This window comes from Pongo abelii, chromosome Y (assembly GCF_028885655.2).
Source record: "Pongo abelii isolate AG06213 chromosome Y, NHGRI_mPonAbe1-v2.0_pri, whole genome shotgun sequence".
Lineage (NCBI taxonomy): Eukaryota > Metazoa > Chordata > Mammalia > Primates > Hominidae > Pongo > Pongo abelii.
Window position 1 is genome coordinate 15,488,898 of NC_072009.2, and position 17,265 is coordinate 15,506,162.

The 17,265-nt window shown below is 54.2% G+C and overlaps 1 pseudogene; it reads left to right on the forward strand.

Annotated features, from left to right (window-relative positions):
• The first annotated feature begins 255 nt into the window (after window positions 1-255).
• On the forward strand, window positions 256-10,889 carry LOC129053208 (troponin T, fast skeletal muscle-like; annotated as a pseudogene).
• Window positions 10,890-17,265: the final 6,376 nt, after the last annotated feature.

Here is a 17,265-nt window from a genome sequence, read left to right on the forward strand (position 1 = left end):
TGGGGCTTCCCGGGAACACTGTGTCCACGTAGGTGTGGCAAAGGATTGTCAGCAGGGGACGCCCGCGGGCTTCCGGGGAAGCGGCCCCCAGAGGCCAGGTGTTGCGGAGGTGTGGGGAGGGAGGAGTAGGCCGTGGTCTGTGGGAGCTCCGGAGGAGGGCTCCCGTGGTCAGCCTTGAGGCAGGAGAGGGCGGCAGCGGTGCAGAGGGAGGAGGCGGCCTTGAGGGAGGATGCGGTGCTGGTTGTGGACAACATAATGGCGGTGGTCCAGGTGGTGGCCAGGGAGGAGGCCGACGCCAAGTGGCAGGAGGAGGATCAGAGGGAACAGCCTGGCCCTGGCCCCAGCTGGCAAAGGACTCTCTGGACATCCTTCTCTTGGAGCTGGGCTACACGAACACCCCAGGCCCCAGCGCATGCCCAGTTTCTGGGCCAGATCCTCAACCTTGCAGCTGCCCATTCGGGCTGGCTGGCAGCTGGGGCTGGGTGTTAGGCTTCCCAAGGCAAGATGGGGTGGGGCCAGGCCAGAGCCGCAGGGGCTCAGCCAGAAGACAGAGGATGGAGAACGGGAGGGAAACCGAGGTCAGGCTCCTGTAGATAGGAAGGCAGGTTGTTTGTGGGTGCCATCAGAGCACGTGGTAGGGACGGGTAGGCAAGCTCATCAGGAAGTGGGGAGAATATCCGCGCCAAGGACCCGTCACACACAGCACAATGTTGAAGGGCACTTTTCTCTTGGAAAGTCCCTGGAGGAAGGGGAGTCTGCATGCCAATTCCAGCCATGAAACCATTCCGGCTGCCCATGCCTGTTTCTAGCAGGCTCATCCCAGAAACCCAAGGTGCACACCCAGAATTCGGCCCGGATCACAAAGCGTGAAGACGTCCTGCTTAGCTACCTGAGGGAACTTCACCTCAGGCTGTGGACATTGTGTCTGGGGAAGGGGTGGGGTTTCCGAGTCAGGTTGGTGTCACCTTGGTACCACAAGGTGTCTACGGGGAGAGCTGAGAAGAAGAAAAGCATGCTTCACCCCAGCTAGCAGGCCACCTCCGCCCATCTAGATGAAAAGGTCCCTTTGAGTCTCTCCTCTTTCTCCTTCTTAGCCAGGCAGGTGACCGGAATTCAGCCATCCCAGGTACCTACCGGAGGCAGGATGAAGCTTTCCTCTTGTCACAACACTTATCTCTGCATGGAAGGGATCATGAAGGAGCATCGTGTCGGCGTCCTCCTAAAGGAGCGCCTCCCGGCATGGTAGAGGAGGTGGTATGCGGAAGGGTACACCTGGCATAAGACTTTGGGACTCCTCTCCCTGGAGGATACAGGGTTACTCATTCCACTGCAGGCTAGGGGTTCTGGGATCATGAAGGTCAAGCCCCCAGCTACAGGCAGGAATCTGCCTAACTGAGGTTCTTCAGCTGGTTGGCTGACCATGAATGCCCAGGTCTGCAGCCTTGCTAAGGTGGGGCCGCTGTGGGGCCTCATGTGAAAGGAGCTTGGGGGTTGTTCCTTGGCCTCTGGGGAACGGGCTTTGAGGCAAGACCTGACCTGTCATGGAACACTTTCCCCAGTCCCCTGGATCATCAGCCAGGGGCTGTAGCTCAATCCCCTCTAGTACTACCTGAGGGAGTTAGGGCCTCAGAGAGGAGGCCAGGGCTGGGGGCTGAGAGTCCTGTGGGTGCTGGCGCTGGGACACACATGGACAACCCAAAGCTCCGAAAAGAGACTGCAGTGAGCAAACCCAGGCCATCCATGGGCTGAGACAGAAATACCCATCAGGGAACTGTAACACGCACATTTCAGGGCTGTGGAACCTTAAGCCGCCTAAGTGGCCTGGGTGGCTAAGTTCAGTGTGTGAGAAGCAGGTCTCAATGGATAGCTGCTTCAGCATCCCTTACCGGCTTCCTAAACCCACCCTTAGGCCTGCTACAACCTGAGGCTCAGTTTGGGCTCCACTAGAACCCCCTCACCCTCTAGGCAGATGTCCACCCCATGTCCGTCTATGTCTATGTGCTTTCAGAATGGCTCTCCCAGCCCTCTCGTGTACTTTTCCGATGACCCCAGGCTTTCTGGCCCAGCCCAGTTGACAGTGAACAGCTCTTCTGGTGGCAGTCCCAGCTCACCGGGGCTGACCAGAGATGAAGGACTGACCCCCATCTTTTACCGCAGCCAAGCGAGCCCAGGCCCTCTTCTCTCAGCCGGCCAGCCTCCTGTCCTTGCGGCCCGAGTATGCGCTAATCACTGTCTCTGTTTCCTCTCTCCCCCATCCCTGCCTTCTCCTGCTCCAGGCTTCTCCAGCTCTCAGAGGAAGCCCAGGAGGAAGGTAAGTGGGATGCGAGGCCCTGGCCCCCATGTCTCCTCCCCAGCGTTCCTGCTCCAGAAGACGTTGACCTCCACGCCACCTCTAAGAATTGCCACGTGTCCCTGTCTAACCCTCTCCTATCTCCCCCTGCCACCCGCAACCCCCAGCTCTCATCCACTGCAGAAATCCATGAGGAAGGTACGAGAACACAGGACTTCTGGTCCCCAAGAGGGGCCCAGGGCCTGGCTTGAGCCCGTGTGGGGGTGTGGGAGAGGGTGGGGAAGCCACGAGGTACCAGCCAGCCAAGGGGTCCCCACAAGTGGACCTAATGTAACCCACTAACCATGGCCAATGCTTGACCAGAGACAGCATGGAGTCTCGAGGGTGGGACGCCTTCCACGCAGTCCCCCAGGAAGTAGCAGGGCCAGGGACTCCCCAGGCAGGTGTAGGCTAGGCTCTTTGTCACCAGGGCATCCGCAGGCATGGGCCAGAGGGGACGCTTCATGGCCAGAAGTAGGCCCACCCCAGCTTCCACCCCAGGGCGGGAAGCCGAGAACCCGTGGTGGCATTGAGCCCTGGGCCTGGCCGGGACCCCAGCCACATCGTGGGACAGTACAGGGTCGGGGGAGGGAAGGCAGCTGGGGGCAGAGCCACTGTCGGGTCCCTTGTGCACATGCCCTTGCCACCCCCCTGTCGCCAGGCCCCCTCACAGCCTTCTGCTGTGAGACCCTTGTGGTGCACACGGCCTGGGGGCAGATAAGAGGGCTGGGGTCTCATGCCCAGATCAGCAGGCAGAGATGTCATTAGCACCCTGGGCTGCCAGTACCCTCGGAGGGTGGAAAGAATCCCATCAGGGACTGAACGAGTGGGCCCTCAGCTCTTGGGATGGCAGGAGGAAGTGGGGGTCCTGGGGACACCTCCCATAGCCCATCTGTGGCTCTGCCTCCCAGGGCTACCAGCCCTGCCCTTGTGGGCCCCTGGTGCTGCCCAGCCAGGTTAGAACCTCATGCATGGGCCTTGGCGCCCCGGCCAAAGGCACGGACCCCCTTCTGGGGGCACCCCCGGACAGAAAGGGGATGGGGTCTAGCAAAGGAAGGTCCAGCCCCAGTGCCGAGCCTCCTCCACCCAGGGCAAGAGCCACAGCTCCTGGCCACCCTCTGAGGCTCCGTTTTCCCATCTAGGGTTCTCCCGGATGCTGAGAGCAGGGTTTGGGGACATGGGACTGGGGCCGTGCTGGTGCCTGGGCCAATTCTGACCGTGTCCTGCTGGCTCCCCGCACACACCCCACCCTCGGGCTGCAGTGGTGACGGGCCGCTTTTCCATTCACCTGGGACCCTTCTCCTTTGACCTCTGACCCACGGTTTTGCCTCTTGTTCAGTGGCCTCCTTGTCCCATGAAGTTCATGTACCAGGTACTTGCGTGACTTCAATGCCATGTGGGCGCAGGTGTGGCCATCTGGGGGGTGCAGGACCCAAGAAGGAACAAGAGGGGCCGTGTAACCCCGCACGGCCTGGCCTGCTTGCCCCATCACCTCGACCCTCCCCTCCCCTCCTCTGTGTGCTGCCACCGCTCACACTGGTTCTCCCTCCCTCCTGCCCTTTCTGCCTACCATGATGCTGCGTCTGCAGAGGAAGTTCAAGAAGGTACGCCGGCGCTCCTCAGCCTCCAGGCCAGAGCCCCCGTCCTCCCTTTTGTCCTCTCTCGCTTCCTCCCTCTTGCCCACCCCTTGTGCAGTTTGGACCAACAACGTAACCCGATCTGGCCTCTGGGCTCGGGACAGAGTGAGGACCCTGGCTTAGGAAGGGCTGGCCGATGGAATGCAGACTTCCTCTGGGTCTCCCAGGCAGAGAGGATTCATTCTGTAGCTTGGGGACAAGGAGGGTGTTCCTGGGCCGCCAACAGGAAGATGGGAGGTGGGGGTGGCCAGCCTTGAGTCTAAGGCAGAGCAGGCCTTGGTAGGATGGTGCTGGGGTCCACTGGGACTCTCTGGATCCACCGGAGTGGGGTGGGAAGAGCTCAGGACGAGAGGCCTCCACCCTGCCCCGGTTAGCAAGCCAGAAGCAGGAAGGTAGGGAGGGGTGACGTGGAAGGGATTGTGGAGGGGCAAGTGGAGTGAAGCAGAAAGGCAGGCTGAGGCCCAAGCTGGGAACGCTGGGGACCCGAAACAGCTGTGGGCCATGTGTGCAAAGGCCCAGTCAGGTCCCAGCATCCCACCCAGCGCCTGGGCCCGAGCCAGACACACCCGGTGTGAGGACGCCCCCTGGGTGGGCCTGGCCTCGCTGGCAGTGGGGCTGGCAGAACCCCTGGGTGGAGGTTGGAAAGCTGAAGATTCAAGTCAGGGGCCCCAGCTGGGGAATGCTTCTCAGCTTCCGCCGTTCATGAGCCTGTGGGGCTGAGGGGCTCCTCCCTGTTGGGACTGAGCTATTGCATGACTCCAGCCTCAGAGAGTCCCCTGGACAAGAAAGTGCATGCTAGGCGGGGGATGGGGCTCCAGCTGTGCAGGGAGAGGGTGCCCAGGAGATGGCCTGTGGGGGTGACAGGGCTGCCAGGTCACTCTGGAAGCAGCACTGAGGCCGACAGATAGACAGCAAGGCAGAGTGGCGCAGGAGCAGAGGAGGCAGGGCCGCCAGGAGAGCTTTGCTGCTTGGCTATGTGGTCGCTCCCCCCAAGCACTCAGGCACTCAGCCTCCCACCACATCCTGCCCTTCTTTCTGGCTGGCCTTCCCACCCCGCGGGGTTCCTCCTCAGCCAGGCGCTGCGTCCAGCAAAACCCCTAAGTCAGCAAGGCCGGGGCCGGCATCCCATTCATCGTCCTCACCACACCATTCCTTCTGGGCCCTTGGCCAGACTTTGGCGCTCAGGATATCCCAGTGCTCACTCCCCATGCACACGCACCCACCAAGGTATCTGGAACGGGGGACCTCAGGGCCCCCGGCAAAACCAAGAGTGCTGGCAGGCTCTCTGTGATGTGCAGGGGGCTCCCAGGCAACCGAGGGATCTGCCAGCCTGGACACTCGAGGGCCACCGGGCCCCGGGCTGGGCACTGGCAAGGCAGGATCCCTACCCCCACCCCCGGGCCCAGGCCTGCTGGCATCAGCCAACTGCAGAGGAGGGCGTTGGTTCAGACTCGGAGGGCCGAGGGCATCTTTCTCTTCCCCTGACGCCTGGGCCTCGGAAGGCCAGGCCTTGCTGCTCCACATGGTGCCACCGGGTTCGGGCTGTCAGGGCCTCGCAGATGCCAAGGCTCTGAGCTTCTGCCACACAGCAGAGGGGGAAGTGGCAGGACCACCCGGCAGCGCCAGAGCCCCGGCAGGTGCGCCCCCTCTCCCCTTTCTCCCGAGCCTCTTCCTTCCCCATCTTCTTTCCAAGCCCCTATCCTCTTTCCTCCCACTCCTCCCTTCCCAGCCTTCAAAGACTCTGCCTGTCTAGCTCCTATTTCTTCCCTTCCTCTTCCTCACCCTCCCTCCCGGCTCCAGGCCCTGTGCTCTTCCCCTTCAAAGCCCTTCAAAGGGGCTTTTGGAGGCCTAGAGCAGAAACTGGGCTGTCTTATTTCTGGGGGGTGGGGGTACACCCAGCTGAAAAGGAGGGCCGCCTTCAGCAGGGGGATCCCAAGGCCCCCGGCCTCCGAGTGTCACGCGAGCTTTCTCTCTCCCTCTCCCCACGCTGATGGTGTGCTGACCAAAGGAGAGGCCAAGGCCCAAGTGAGTGTGGGGTCCTGGCAGACCTGGTGCTGAGTGTGTTCCGTGGTGGAGGTAGGGGAGCAGGCCAGGGCCCGCTGCCTGGAGCCTGCACTCAGAGAGATGCTCGGAGGGATGCTCAGACTGCAAGGTGGGAGGGATGAGGCTCACCTGGAAGATGGGCTTGGGAGTCCCAGAAGGGTGTGATTTTGCCCAAGGTGATGCGGTGCAAACAAGGAGGGCTTCCTGCAGGAGGAGGCTACAGACAAAGAAGGGAGGAGACGGGGGTGGGAGAGAGTCGAGGAAGGAAGGCGGGGTGCAGGGAGTCGGGCCACCACAACACCCCACGGCCTTCGGTGGACTGCACCATGCCCCACTATACTTTGAGGACTCCCAGAGCCCTAGATGTGAAAATCGACAGGAAAGTGAGTCAGGAAGTGGGAGAAAGGTGGGGGACTCACCCCAGAAACTCACTGCAGAATGACACCTTGACCGTGTCTAAAATAGCTTTGGCTGTGCAGGGGCCCCTGTTCCCCTTTTGGGCAAATTTGGAGGCTCTCGTCCTCAGCGTAGCTGCTTGTCAGCACTTCGTAGATTTGTTTTTTTAATGCAGCTCTTGCGAATTTTCTGCTTTTGATCAGTACTCAGAAGCCACAGCACTCACTATATGATTCATCTCTTGAGTGCTTTTGCCGTCGTTTTTCTCTGCACGAGGAGCAATCTTAGAGCATCTTAGCACACACTCACTGTTGGCTCCCACTTGGGGAGCACTGCAGAGTCTCAGAAGAAGAGTGAGCGCATCTAAAGGGTATAGCCGGCCTATTTCCATCCTTTGCGTTTTATTTGTCAGTGATTTTAAGAAAAGTAATGCCAGATCACGAGATATTTTCTCCTTTTAGAGAAAACGTTTGTTTATTCATTAAGAAAATAAAACACCTCATGAAGGAACATTTGGAAATATATAAAAGTCAAAGGAGAAAAGAAAAGTCACCTATAATTCTCCCACCCAGCCAGCCCGACTGTGGAAAAGAGCAGAAGGAACTAAAAAGCCTTATCTCTTCCTTTCTTCCATACATAGGGCTGGGAAAAAAAGATTTCAACTTGGCGCTGTTTTTCAAACATCATACTGTCTATACAGCCTTGAATTCTGCTTTTTAAAAAATTTAGCACTATTCATAAGTATTTTTCCAAGTTTTCACACTGTCTTCTTAAATACTTTGAATAGCCACATGATATTCCACCAATGGACAAACCATAATTTTCCTAACCATTCCCCTATTGCAGGCTTTCCCCAATATTTTACTATCATAAATAACGCCGGTTGGAAAGCATTTTCCATCTTTAGGGTTATTTCCCAGAACTGGAATTACAGCGTGAAAGACGATGAATGATCTTAAGTCTGTGACATCCACTGCCAAATTGCTTCCCACAAGGCCTGGCCAACACTGTCTTCTACCGTGGGATGTGAGCAGGTCTGTGTCCCACACCCTCCTCACCCAAGGACAGAAATGTGCTTTGATGTCGCAGCCTCGGATGGATGAGAAAGGGCACCTCGTGGTTGTTTGGCTTTGAGCCCCAGTAGTCACTCGGGGCCAACGATTCCCTCTGTTTGTGGATGGGTGGTCTCTTCTCTGAGAACTGGTAGCTATGGCCGATGCTCATTTGCCTCATGGTAGAGGTGTCTCTGTGTTTTCTTAGTCATCAGCTTGCCTAAGGTTATAAGTCTTCTCTGTATTTGCTGAAAATATATTTTGAGTCTTTTTTTTTTTTTGGCCTACATATTGTTCTTTTTTTTCACGTACAGAAGTTTTTCATTTGTGTGGCATCATGTGGCCTTCCTTCCCTTAGAGCCACCTTCTGCTGCTTCTGAGCCTAGGAAACCTTTTACTGCTCCAGTTTTTGATTGATATTGTTAAAAAAAAAAAAAAGTGTTGTTTTAACTCTTTACTGCAACTGCAGTATATTGGTTAGAGGAGGGGATCGCACACTGAACCGGAGAGGGGGCCTCATTTCCCCTTCAGATTGCTTCCTTCCCAGCCTCGACTCCTCTTTCCTTTGGACCCCAGAGAGGAAGATGAAAGAGGGGCTTGGGAAAAGGAGGGGCTGGAGAAAAAGAGGGGCTGGGGAAATGCCCAGGCTCGCAGCAGCCATTCTTGCCCAGGGAGGCCACCGCACCGTGGCTTCTCACACGACCTGGCTGCCTTTGTTTTTCTGTTTGAGAAGGAAACAGAGGTACCCTCCCTGGTATCTGTGGTGCAGCGACACTTGCAATGGAAAGAAGCTGAAAGGCAGACAGGGGCGCTGGAAGGTGAGGCCTTCTTGACGAGGCTCAAGCCACTCTCAGGATGGTGGGCTACAAACCTCAGAAGCATAAAGCTGGGGCAAACCTGCCGTTAGGCAGGGCATCCTCAGTTGGAGGCCAGAGCAGGAGGGCACCAGGGTCAGGAGGAGCCAGGCAGAGAAAGGCACCAGGCTGACCCTCTGGGTTGGCTTCCCGTGTCTCTGCTCATCGGCCTCTCTGTCTGCTCTTGAGACTCACAGCTCCTAAGATCCCAGAAAAGGAGAAAGGAGACTTCCATGTAAGTTTATAGGACTCTGGTCAACATGGCCACAATTTCCCCACCACCCAGGTTTTGGGCTCCAGGCCAGGCCTCAGGAGGTCACTTCCTCCCAAGTACTCAGAGCTAGGGACCCCTGGGTCTGGGCAATTCTACCGTAACCTATTCCTGGACCAGAAGAAACCCCTCTAAAAAGAAACATCTCTCTACCCTTCTCCTCCATCTATCCTTCTATCCATCCATCCACCCACCCACATAAGCACCTTCCCATTCACCTACCCATCAATACACTCACCCATCCACCCATCCATCCACCCAACCATCTATCCCTCATTCATCCGTCCATCCACCTACCAACTTGCCCACCCATGCAACCCCCTAACCATTGATCTCTCCATCCATCCATCCACTGACCCATCCACCAACCCATTCGCCCTTCAACTCATTCATCCATCCGTTATCCACTCACCTATGCAATCACCCACCCACCCACTCATCCACCCATTCATCCATCCATGGACCCTTACTTCCATCCACCCAACCAGCCACGTATCCACTCACTCATTCATGGATCCATCCACACACCCAATCACCCATGCATAAACTCACCCAACTATCCACCCACTGTTGTATCCATTCACCTATCCATCCACCTGTCCATCCCCCATTTCTCCAATCATCCATCCATCCATCCACTCACTCATCTGTGTCCATCCTGTATCATTCATCCACCCATCCGTGAGTTCATCTGTTCACATTCCCATCTATTTATCCAACGAATTTCTGTCACTCAGCAGTCTTTTCTCTGACAGGTCCATTCAGGGAATCTCTGAGGTTGATGACAGAGCCAAGTCTGAGCCAGTCCACCCCAGTGATGCTGAGGACCTTGTGGCTGGGCACCATCCCGGCCGTGTGGCTCTGAAATCAGGTCACCCTTGGCCCCTATGAGGATAGCAGCCATGGCAATGTGAAGAAGGCAAAGCATTCCTTGCCACTTGCCATTTTCATGGTGGCCGAGGGAGACAGGGCTTCTCTGCTGGAGCAAAGGAAGGGGCCTCTTGCTGCAAGGCAGGCCAGGCAGGGCAGAGGTTGGAGAGAGGGGTGGGGCTGATGCCCACTGCCCCTGCCCACAGGACATCCAGAAGAAGTGTCAGAACAAAGACCTAATGGAGCTCCAGGCCCTCATTGATGGACACTTTGAGGCTCAGAAGAAGGAGGAAGAGAAGCTGATCGCTCTCAAGGAGAGAATTGTCAGTGGGGCAGTTCAGGTTGCAGCAGGGACTGGGGGGAACCATGGGAGCAGTTGGGGAGAAGGCCCAGCAGACCCCCTTTTCTGGCCACACCAGAAGCACCGTGCAGAGAGAGCAGAGCAGCAGAGGACTCGTGCAGAGTAGGAGAGCGAACGCCAGAGCAGACTGGCGGTGAGGAGTGCACCGTCCCCACCCGTGCCTCATCAGCAAACGAGACCCAGGCCCAGAGAAATGCAGGGTGCTGCGACCTTCCTTCTCCTGGGTTTCCCATTGTCATTGGCAGCTGATCAGAGCCAGTGACTAAGGCCTCCACACCCTGCAGAAACCCGTGCAAGAGAACGAGTCCTGGCCAAGACCTGGAGCTTCCTTCCAGACAGTTCTAAGCCCAGGATGGGTCCCTAAAAACTGCCCAGGAAGCACAGCACTCCCTCCATCCCTGAGCATCTTGGGGACAGGGTGTCCACTGGAGGAAAAGGCCAGAAGGGAGGAGGAGGACACCACGAGGAGGGCAGAGGACGATCTGAAGAAGAGTAAGGCTCTGTCTTCCATGGGAGCCAACTAGAGCAGCTATCTGGCAAAGGTGCATACCGCTGCTAGGAGCATGGTGGCAGCCTTCAGTGTGGGCTGCACCCAGTGACCTCCAGAGACTGGGCCCCTCTCTTTGGGCCTGCACCCTACAGGCTGACCAGAAGAGGGACAAGAAGCGGACAGCCTTCGAAATGAAGAAGATTCTCACTGAGAGATGCAAGCCCTCTCTTTGGGCCTGTCCCCTACAGGCTGACCAGAAGAAAGGCGAGAAGCAGACAGCCCGCAAACTGAAGATTCTCACTGAGAGATGCAAGCCGCTCAAGATCAACCACCTCAGTGAAGACAAACTGAGGTGAGGGGTAGGTGTTGCCAGACTCAGCGCCAGGGTGTAGCCCTGCAGGACCTGGCGACTGCTACCCAGGCTACCAAAGTCCCTGTTTGTCCATGGCGGGAGGAGGACACCAGGCGCCTGGCCTTACCTTTGGGGCTTATTTAACAAAGCCTCACCATTTCCTCTGCCCCAAAGACAAGGCTGAAGGGAGCCAGAGTTCGTAAGGAGGTGTCCACAGGCCTCACCTGCACCCTCTCCCCATCCATGCTCCAAGGCCCCGGCCCCACATCCTGCCACAGGCTAACGGTAAGTGGCCAGGTCCAGGCTTCCATGTGTGGCAGCCCAGTCCGGTACAGGCCGGTGAGAGTAAGTCCAGGCACGAGCCAGAGGGCCAAAGGATAGTGTCCCCCTGCACAAAGAGCCAGGAGGCAGTAAGGGAGCCAAGGAGCCCTAGTGGTGTCCCAGCAGCTCCACCCACCCTGCGGTGGAGATGGGCCTTTGCCCAACACACGCAGGCCTGGCCCTCGGCTCACCACAGTGACTCATTCGTGTTTTTCACAGATCACCACGCTCAGGAGCGGCATCTACCAGGCCCAGAACCAGTGAGTAGCCCTGCCGTCCTTGCTCCGTGCTGCACACAGGGGCCCTCCGGACCAGCTGCTGTAGCCAATCCCTAACAACGGCTGGTGGTGGCTGGCCTCAGTAGGACAGAATTGAGACTAATTTGGCCAGGTCACTTGGGACAGCATGTGCAGGCCTGTGGCCAGGGACCCGGAGCCTCCTTCCTCTCCTGCACCCAGAGGAGCCCTAGGGGATAGCAAAGCCAGGAGGAGGGTGCCCAGTGGGACTCGCCCATCATGCCCTCACCCTGAGTCTGGCAATGGCTGCAGGGAGAAGGTAGCCAGGGAACCTCCAGATGGGGCTGCAACGGCGGCCTTTGGTGTGGCCAACCTGGGCCCCGGGTCATCCCTCGAGCGTCCCACCCTCCAAGGGACCTAGGACAGGAAATTAAGCAGCCAGGGCTTCATCACCAGCCCCTCTGTTACACTGGCCAAAATCATGGACTCCTCAGGATGATGATGATGCCTCTTCCATAAAATCGTGTCCCTGCAGGCTGTGGCATCCCTTGGCATAGCTACTCGATCACCTGCATGGGGCTGCACCCAGGTGCTTCCAGTGATGCCACTCTGGGGGTCCTGTCACCGAGCCCAGCGGTGCAGCCAGTTCCATTTCCCCAAGGATTGCAGTGTTTGGGGCTACTTGGGGTTTTGATGTTTTCTGGGATCCCTCTCCCTCCTCCTGTGGCCCTGGCTTCCTTGCAGCACCCAGGGCAGTGTCTTCCATGGTGCACGTGACCTCAGAGCTTCCCTGTTGTGTCATCAGGGATCCTTGCAGGTCCCTCTGATGGCAGGCAGTTGACATGGTGGGCAGGCGCCTGCCTGTGTCCATGTGCTGAGGGTGCTCAGGAACACGTGAGAAGGCACAGCCTTTGCCAGCCATGTGTCCTGCTGAACAGCCTGTCTGTAAGGGGCCCGCCTGGCAGGCTGGTGCACTCCTGTCCCCTGCCTGCCTCCATGGCTCACCGGCACCCAGCTCTGCCTCACTCACGGCCATGTGAAGGGCTCAGACAAATGGGGCAGGCTCCTGGGACTGCCAGACCTCGGAGGCCACCGCCTGGAGGGGCATGAGCTCTTTTGAGGCCTGGGAGGATTATCATTATCTGCAAAGATCGTCTTTCCCAGCTCGGGGCTCTGTCTGCAGTGGTACCTCAGGCAAGGAAGGGAGGACAGAGGGAGGGTGTCCCAGGCTCACGTGCCAGCCCCCTAACCACACTAATGACCTCTGTCTGCCAGGCACAGGTGAGTGTGCACTACCTGGACTGAAGCCGGGGGTGTGCCCTGAGAGCACCCTGGCGTCGGGCTGACAGTCCTCCCAGTGTGGGGGAGCAGGAGGGACACGGCCAGAGGCCCTGAACCTCAAGGACCACTTGCTTCCCATTTGCAGCAGCAAGAAGGTTGGTTCCTGGGCCAAGGGAAAAGTGGGTGGGCGCTGGAAGTAGAGAGGCCAGAGAGGCCCCTCGAGGCAGAGACCCTCCACCACTCGTGGGACTCCACATCCTCCAGCCCCCACAGTCTTGTAGGGGCTCCCTGACAATCCTGGGGGTGGAGAGGCCATCCTGGAGCACCATCCCATCCCCGTCGTCTCTGTCCTTGCTGCCTCCATCCCCTGGGGCCTGTGAATAAAGACTCAGACCCCCCTCCACAGTGTGCTCTTGTTTCTGCATGTGGGCCCCAGGGAACATGGTCTGAGGGAGGGTAGGGGCTGCCCAAGCTCAGAGCATCCTGGCCACCTGCAGGCTAGCTGAGGAGAGGACTGGCCAGCACAGGCCACCTGCTGCTACAGCCAGGGCGGTGCCCGGATGCCCATCAGACGCTGCCCATGGCTTTTCCTTCTAAAACGCGGGCTTCATCCCCACCAGAGCCTATAGGACCCCTCTGCTGTCCACTTCCATGGGGTCTTCATGCAGGAGGGATCTGCAGGCTTCACCCCCAGCCCCCCACCCTGTCCGTCAGTAACAGCTCTCAATCCATTGCCTCGGGAGGAGGTGAGGGAGGAATACAGGGCTGTGAGGGAGATTTTGCCGCCCCCAAGAAAGGCGGAGCCAGGCAGGAGGGGATGCCATGTCAGGGGTGCACCCCAGGCCCTGGTCAGGGAAGAGCAGTGCAAGAGAGCAGCGCACTCCCAGCAGACAGCAGGCAGGCCAGACACAGACGGCCTTCTCTGGAATGCATGACAGCAGAGCGTATGCAGGTCATAAATCTGAAAATCCTGACCAGAGAGAATTATGGAAAGTATAAATCACAACAACACAGCAATTGGATCAAGACACTGACTTGTACAGCAAAATTTTCATAGAGGAAAGTATGGAGTACAGAAGGCGGCCCAGAAAGTCTCAGGGCCCGGCAGCCTCCTCTGGGAGTTCTGCTGCTGCGGTTGACCGGAAAATGCAGGGTGGGTGGCAGCGCAGCCCCCCTTGGTCTGCGATGGGGATGGGGACAAGGCCAGGAACCGGAGGACAAAACAGAACTTCCAGATAGCATCACACACGTGTGCAGACCCTGAAACCCACACACACAACACTCCCCACAACACACACACACACACACACACACACACGCGCGCTGAAACATCATCTCAGGGGTGTGACCCCACAACACACACACACACGCATGCAGAAACATCATGTCAGGTGTGTGACCCCACAACACACAAACACACACATGGAAACATCATCCCAGGTGTGTGACCCCACAGCACACACACACAGCAACATCCCAGGTGTGAGACCCCACAACACATACACACAAAGGATCACCCTTCCAAAACACACACACACACACACACACACACACACACACACAGCAACACAGTCCCAGGTGCGTGAGATCCCACGACACACACACATACAAAACATCACCCCTTCACAACAGAGACACACACATACAAATGTCACCTCATGTGTGTGACTGCAGAACACACACACACACACACACACAGAAACATCATCCCAGGTGTGTGAGAACCCCCAACACACACACACACACACACACACAATCATCCCAGGTGTGTGACCCCACAACACACACACAGAGGGAAACATCATCCCAGGTGAGTGACCATGTAATTTACACACACACACACACACACACACACACACACACACACACAACATCTGTTAAAGGTTCTCCGTGCTATTTCTTGGAGGTCAGTCTTTCACCAGTGTGTTCACTGGCTAATCTTTTAGTGGAAATGTGCTAGCCTGTGTATTGTGAACTCAATTATTACCTAACTTCACCAGTCCTCTAATAGGAAATGTAAAACTGAAAATGGAAGGTTTCCATTTCCTCCATATTATGATGCAGGCTTGAGTCAGAATTTTAATTTGTTCTGCTTAAACTTCTTGGCTGAGAACTGTGACTTTTGTGTCTTCCTTTTTTCTGCTCAGTCCAAAATCTTACTCTTCTCTTTCTCAAGAGTATTCCTTCTATTCTATCCTACTGCTCACTTCATGTTGCTTAGCTCTAAATTCTCTCCTCAAATAATTTCAAATCCTGCACTAAGGATCTTGTGTTAAGGTGTAAACTTCCCTGTACAATCTTAATGATAAATATACAGCCCCCTTGGGTTTCACAACTCTGCGTTGCTGTGATATCCTCTTAACTGAAAAATCTTGGACTCTTCCGTGTCTACCGTTGACGACTTACTTTCCATTTCAAATAGTATTTAAGCCCAGTGACCGCTTTTCTGAGCAATGCTCTTGTACTTCTTAGTATCCTCACATAACCAGTAAGACTGCCTTGCATGTAAGCATTACCAAAGTCACAGCAACTGTATGGCCAGGCAAAGTGGCTCGCGCTGGAGCCAGTGTGGAAGGCTGAGGCAGACGGACTACTTGAGCCAGGGCTTTAATGTCAGCTATGACAATGTAGTGAGATGCTGTCTCTACAAAACTATAGACCAAAAAAAGCATACAATTGGATAGGTGTGGTGGTGCATGCCACTAGTCACAGCAGTTCAGGAGACTGAAACAGAAGAATTGCACTAGTCACAGCAATTCAGGAGACTGAAAAACAGAAGAAGTGCTCAGGAATTTGAGGCTGCAGTGAGCCATCATCTCACCAATGCACTCTGCCCTGGTGAGAGCAAGACTCCAAACTGACAAAGAAACTGAACATGCAATTTTTAGATTGGAACACCAGGGGTCCAATATAAAGGGACCTAGGAAATGGAGGATTTGATTAGGTTAAGAGGCCTATCATCAGACAATACTACCAGGAACTTTAAGAAAACTTAAGAGGAATTCTCTAGGAAGCAAACCATTAAATGGAGTGTTTGCCTCACTGTAATCACTTCTTTGATCTGCAAGTATTTCTTCACCATGGATCTGAAATTCACCTGGTGAGATGGAAAGTGTAATAAAAGCTATGGATCAAAAATTTGTCATGTATGTGACAATTCTAATATGTTTCTCAATCTTAAAGTTAAGCATTCGGGTAAATAGCTCATTTTCAGTCATACAAAACCTACGGGCTGCCTCTCAGGTAGCATTTACCTTGACCTCCCATCCCACCATTTCTTCTTGCCATAGTGGAAGGAGCAGATTTTTTAGGAGGAGGACTCCGAATTCTTGAAGATGGACCTCTTTTAACCCCAAATGTTCCCTTAGAAGAACTCATGTTGAGATCAAGAGTGTGTCCGCCCTCATCTGTATTTCAAACAAAATCTTTTCAGTTGAGAAATATCACTGTTTCTTAAATGGCTAAATTTTAGATGTCTGCAAATCTTTCCTACATATTGTAATCTTAAAATTGCACATTTCTCTAAATAAAACTTAGCATTTGTGTATGAAATTAGTGTAATTCAAGCAATAAAATTCTGTTTAGAAAATCTACAAAAATCATCAGGAATCATTACACATTGGTGTGTGAGAGATGGGAAGCAGAAATCTATCAGTTAAATATCTAATTATAATCTAGATCAAGAAAAACCTATTAGGAGATCAATGATAAATGGCTGCTCATATCATTATGGTATGAAGAAAGCTTCTTCAGAACATCAGAATGTTAAACCAAATTCCACTCAAAGGAAATCAAATAGTTACAGAATCAAAAAGTGACACCTCAGAAAAATAGATTAGCTGTAAAATGTGTTAACAGAATTTAGAATTCCTACAGTTCCTTTATGAGATAGTAATTTTCAGCGTGGCTATGTTCATTTTGATAATCTTTAAGAATTGCATTTTAAATAACGAAAAATGTTTTATATGTCTACAAAAAATGTAGAAATATTCCAGTTCCCTTGTGGTGTCACAGATATCAACAGGGACATTCTCGTACATGGCAGAGTATTATTAAACTTCACCTTCAAGATCAGTTGAGACTAAAAAGGACACAAAGCTCTCTCTTAGAATGGAACATACACTGCAACTTCAACCCGAGAAAACATCTCCAATGAATTACACATCTAGTTGTTCAAACTCCAAATGACACGTTAGGTTTTTGAAGGTTGGTTAATAGACAATACAATGCAACCAATAGGTATAGTTTTAATGCATGATTCGCTTTTTTTTTTTAAGTAAAAATTGACCCCTCATTCCTATCAAGTTAATCTCTCATAAAAACCATTTTCAGTGACTCATCTTCCAGTGAGGAACTACAAACTTATTTGTGAAGCAGTGGTTTTTAGACTTTTCCTGAGTCACAGACTCTTTGGAGAAATTAAAGTTCTACATTCCTGAAATGAAAGATTCTGCACGGCAGGCCAATGTGCATCTTCTCCACGTCAAAGTGAAAAAGGAATAGATTTGTGTATGTGTATGCACGTATATTCACAGGAAAACAAATATTGTGAAATCGATTCCAAAATACTGAGTTACGAATGTTCTTTTGGAAGGTTGTCATGATTTCGGCGTATTTTGACAGTGTAACTTTTATGAACTTGGGGGCCCCAAAGTAAGAAACTCTAAAGTATTATGAGTGGGAATGAGTTCTGCAGAAATCCTGTTGAGTACAGAAAATCAGCAATCATAAACTCAATTCAGTTTGAAATTTGCATTATTTCTATGCAAAGT